At 38.4% G+C, this 5,201-nt stretch overlaps 1 long non-coding RNA gene across 1 annotated transcript; it reads left to right on the top strand.

Annotated features, from left to right (window-relative positions):
- Nucleotides 1–1,000: 1,000 nt before the first annotated feature.
- Nucleotides 1,001–4,991, top strand: LOC134200622 (uncharacterized). The gene is made up of 2 exons (XR_009975616.1): nt 1,001–1,164; nt 2,329–4,991. It is a non-coding gene; the product is annotated as an uncharacterized LOC134200622 (long non-coding RNA).
- Nucleotides 4,992–5,201: the final 210 nt, after the last annotated feature.

Here is a 5,201-nt window from a genome sequence, read left to right as displayed (position 1 = left end):
GGTGCATTCGTGTTGAGCGATGCACCGGTGTTCGAATCCCGCAGGCGGGTACCAATTTTTCTAATGAAATACGTACTCAACAAATGTTCACGATTGATTTCCACGGTGAAGGAATAACATCGTGTAATAAAAATCAAAACCCGCAAAAATTATAATTTGCGTAATTACTGGTGGTAGGACCTCTTGTGAGTCCGCGCGGGTGGGTACCACCACCTTGCCTATTTCTGCCGTGAAGCAGTAATGCGTTTCGGTTTGAAGAGTGGGGCAGCCGTTGTATCTTACTTGAGACCTTAGAACTTATATGTCAAGGTGGGTGGCGCATTTACGTTGGGGATGTCTATGGGCTCCAGTAACCACTTAACACCAGGTGGGCTGTGAGCTCGACCACCCATCAAAGCAATAAAAAAAAATATATAAAAAAAAGGTCGGTGGCATTTGGTTTTCGTGGCCTTAAATATAACCGCACTATTCATAATATTGGATAATGACTAACCGGTAAGAGTTAGAAATATAATACACATACATATATGTGAATCCGCTAACCAACAATAATAAAATTGAACGTTGATATTGACACAGCATTAGCAATATTCCTTAATTACCTTTGAACGCTCCGGTTGAATTTTCAATTACGAAAGCGAGGGTCGTCGTCCCGGGTAATTTGTGTAGTTCCCGGGTACTTCCCGGATAATGTCGCCAGTAATAATGCCAGTGCCTAAACTGCTGTTACTAACTAGTTTCAAACCTCATTTTTTCCTTGTAAGGATCAAGTAAAGTTTTGTAATTAGATAAAGTTAAATTGTTTCTAAGTTAACAATTTTAAGTTAATTATTTTTTATGCAAAAGAGTTTTAATTGGGTGACATGAAAAATATTATGGACAGCGTTCGGAAAACTACGTAGAATCTTCTCATCAAATACCACAGTGTTTTAAGACGAAAGTCTTTGACCAGTTTGTGTTGTCAGTAATGACATAAAATAATGTCGTAATGCCAGTACACAGTAATGACGTAATGCCAGTTTGTGTTGTCAGTAATGGCACTGAGACTTGGTCGCTCACAATGGGCCTTATGAGAAGGCTCAAGTTCACCCAAAGAGCAATGGAGAGGGTTATGCTCGGAGTTTCCTTCCTTCCAGAAATAAGGAGATTCGCAGGAAAACCATGGTAACCGACATAGCCCAAAGGATTGTGACGTTGAAGAGGCAGTGGACAGGGCACATTGCTCGTAGAACTGATGGCCGTTGAGTGGTGACCGCGTACCTAAAGACATAGCGTGGGTAGGCCTCCCACAAGATGGACCGACGACCTATTGACGTTTGTGGCGAGGCTTGGGCTTGGCTTATGTCCAGCAGTAGACGTCAGTGGGCTGATAGAATAGAATAGAAAAATATTAAGCTAACTTGGAATTTTTTTTAAACTTGAGCTTGTAGCTTAATGACTTCTTAGGTCTATTTTTCAATCATTTAATTTCTTAAACCTTTAACTTATTTCAATTTCTATTCTCAGCTCATCGACAAAGCTTTTTATTTTTAACAATCTTAAGATCTGCAGTCGGCCCCTCCCATCGGTCTACGTGATGTTACAATGATTAGTCAAAGAATAAGAAACTTAAATTCCAAATTAAAAGGCTATCTTCAAATTTTGTATTGAATTTTAAACTTAAAAAGATTAGGTATATATCTAAATCCGAATTTGAAAACAAAAACAACATCCTTCCCCAATTACAGAAAACCTTAAATTTAAATCCTGCAGTGCCCTCAATTTAAAAAAGCCATAAGAAGGTACCCCGAGGTACAGTTTCCACGGAACACACCGCCCGGGGTCAATAAAAACAATCGACTTGAACTCTCTCCAACAAGACGGGAGACAATTCAACAACAAACAAGGACAACACTCACAGAACTTTAATTTCAACTCGCGTTTTGTTAAATTCGGATAACAAATAGAGAGCTATTTGCTTTATGATATTTAAAGGGAGTTTTGTGGCAGCAATACTATCAAAATTAAATTTACGAGTATATGGATGAATTGGGAACATTTAATGTTAAACTTGGGTGTAACAAGCTAGTTTATGTACAAGATAAATATGATATGTATGATTTATATCTGATTCTGTTCCTCGTTCACACTTATCATGTCCTTGTTGTTTTTATCCGAAAGCCTACATCAACCAATTGAAGTACACAACTAGACCGTGTATTATTAGTATATTACTTTCGTGAGTTGGATGGATTGTATATGTAGTGTTTTGATTAAATGAATGTGTTAATTGAATCTCATCTTAGTCGCACACGACGCCCACGTGGACTCCTGTGTATTTCATTTCAGACACTCGTAGCCGCAGCAAGACAAGATAGGAACTAATCAATGAAGCTAATCAGAACCAGGCCGGCAGTGTCAGGCAGTGTTAGGCGCCAGAAGAATAGGAATGATAGCTTGCACGCCAGTCGGAACAGCTGGACCGCGACACCAACCCCAGCCGCTTCCGTGGCACGCTCCGCCGGTGACGACGGACCAGTGTAACAGCTTCTCCTTCTTCTTTCTTTGTCTGCACTCTCTGCACCTTTTCCCACTAGGTGGGGTCAGTATTAACAGTAAATTATGTAATAGCTTCTCTATTTGTGACTAAATATACCAAAATTACAAACTAAACTGATGACAATGTACATAGTAAGCACAACAGTCAACAGTCCATTTGAACGGTCTCTTCAGGAATAATTGCGTTACAGCACCGCTCCACCGTGCGGCTCGACGACGCACTAATGCAAACACTGGACTGATGATTAACGACCCTGGATCAGCGCTTAATCTATATCGACAATACAACTAACAACACAACGCTGGGATTATTCAGTATGCTAAGTTCACGTATTCGTCAGTACCGTCAAATGAGTTTTGGGAGATGCAGGAGAGGAGTGAGGAGACTTGCTTTTGCCCCAACAGACTACTGATTTATTAAAAGTTTGGACAACTTCTTAGCTGGGAAAATATTTAATCCCTAAAGGCATTACAAAACGATTTTCAAGAATATGTTGGCTCCCGTACACCCGACTTCTCAAGAAAGCAAAAGCATTAAAAAATGACCACTGCATCGGCAGAACTGCATCAATACTATGGATGCATATTTTGATAGATAGAAATGGTTTTTATTATAAAAAAAATGACTTTAACTTACTTTCTACTAAACGGTAATTTCATAGATATAGACCAGTATTTTGTTTTTAAAACCACAAGGCCTTCAGCTATAAATTAAATCGTACATATGGGCAAACATTGAGAATAGAGAAGTGTTGTTTTAAAAATAAATTTAAAAGTTTACTAAAAAAATACAAACGTAATCAAAATAGACAAATTTATTGTCACCCGCTCTGAATAAAAGAAGTTCATTTTCGACATAGACATTTGTTTTTCATAAAATTCAATTGTTGTAGTACTGTTTCTCTCAGTATGAGAGTATGTTCAAACATATAGCACAATAGAGGTGTGAGCCGAATAACGCGATAGTATCTGAGGCGATAGGCGCTCAGTGTGCGGTTATGATTCAGTTCCGCTGATAGAGACTTCACGCGTTCAATAGAGCCGTGTATTTGCTATAGTTTGGTGAGTCGCCGTGTGAACTATTGTTCATATTGTAATATGTTTCAAAGTTTTATTAGAATCTGTTTATATAAATGAAACATTCTATGATCCTCAGTACGTGGAGATTTTTAAAATAATGCTTCAGATTTAAGAGCAACAATGGAAGAGATGAATTAGATACATTGTTATAATCATATGTGTACATATGTCTTTGGCGTAATCAAGTAACAACACTCAGCCTTTTTAAAGGTCAGACTGATATGAAAGCATTCCACTCCAACCCTCTTCACTCACATCTGTCGTCGCGCCCGACCCGGTACTGCTGAGACCCCGTGCAAGGGATCGTGGAACACGAAGAAAAGATGTAATTGTAAATTCTTTGGTGAAGCTCATGAGTGTCTCCCCGTCATCGTGCTGTCTACACCTAAGCAGATAATATTATTACCACGGTTCTATTACGAAGCAAAAATAGTTTTTAATATCCAGTGAAAAAGACTATTTTAGCTTGGACAAGCCATCCAGATGTACCGTTTTAATTCTGGTGCTAGGTAATACGTATTGCATACCTGTTGTGTTGTATAGATGATTCAGAAAGTCAACTCGGTTCGAAAGTCGATATTTAGTTTTCAATACAAAAGTTTTGATGAGCCAAACTAAAATACTCCGTAATTCCGGCCCCAAATTACGATGACATAGTGTGTTATGGGAACCAGACACTGATGTACACACTTGCATAAGTTTAAATATATGTACATATACAAATAATAGATAGCCAGACAAAGAACATACAAATCAGTTCATTATTCCAATGTTTGCCTGATACGGGAATCGAACCGACGATCCTGGGCGCCACCGCACCAACGATTCAATCTGAGAACTGATAAACACGACGAGCAGCCCTACATTATGGTGGCGAACCACTAGGTGAGAAACATATTGACGATACACAATAACCATAACGATAAATATCTGGAGCCAAGATTGAAGGTAAGTAAAGGACGCTCTTAAGTCGTGATGTCTTATTTACGTTGACATAAGACGGCTCGTAAGCTGAGAGAAGTGGCTCATAACTCGACTTATCGTCCGCAATAGATATTGGAGTACCAGGATAACATAAGCCTTTAGACGTTTATTGAACTACGCAATGACGTTATAGTGAATGAAATATTGAGAAACTTCTATTGGCGCACTAGTGGCCCTGGTATAGTAAAATGATTACGCATATTGGTTTGTGTGAACGTTATGTACATTAGTATTGCACTAAGTGAGAGTATTTGAATTTAAAATGTTTAAAAGTGATTCGTTTTACACGTAAGGATATATTATCTCTGTTTAATAATTATATGTTCTAGTCCGGAAATGAATAAACACACAACATGCATAGGCATAACCAAAAGATTCATCTATAAAAATAGTCGTACGTGTGTTTTATTTATCGTCAATGCTCAGTTCCAACCGTACCTACCAGGATGACATAAACGTATAAGAGTGTATTGAGTTGATCACCGACAGCGTTGATGAGCCGCGTTATATTGAGTCTTCATTAACAGCCTGTGATTTTCTCTTCTTGTTTATGTTTTCCTGGTAAATATCCTTGATAGTAAAAGTTGCGTTATACTTTC

The sequence above is a fragment of the Bombyx mori genome, chromosome 19 (assembly GCF_030269925.1).
Source record: "Bombyx mori chromosome 19, ASM3026992v2".
In the NCBI taxonomy this organism is placed as follows: domain Eukaryota; kingdom Metazoa; phylum Arthropoda; class Insecta; order Lepidoptera; family Bombycidae; genus Bombyx; species Bombyx mori.
Note: the sequence above shows the minus strand (reverse complement) of the source record. Positions and strands in the feature narration are given on the sequence as shown.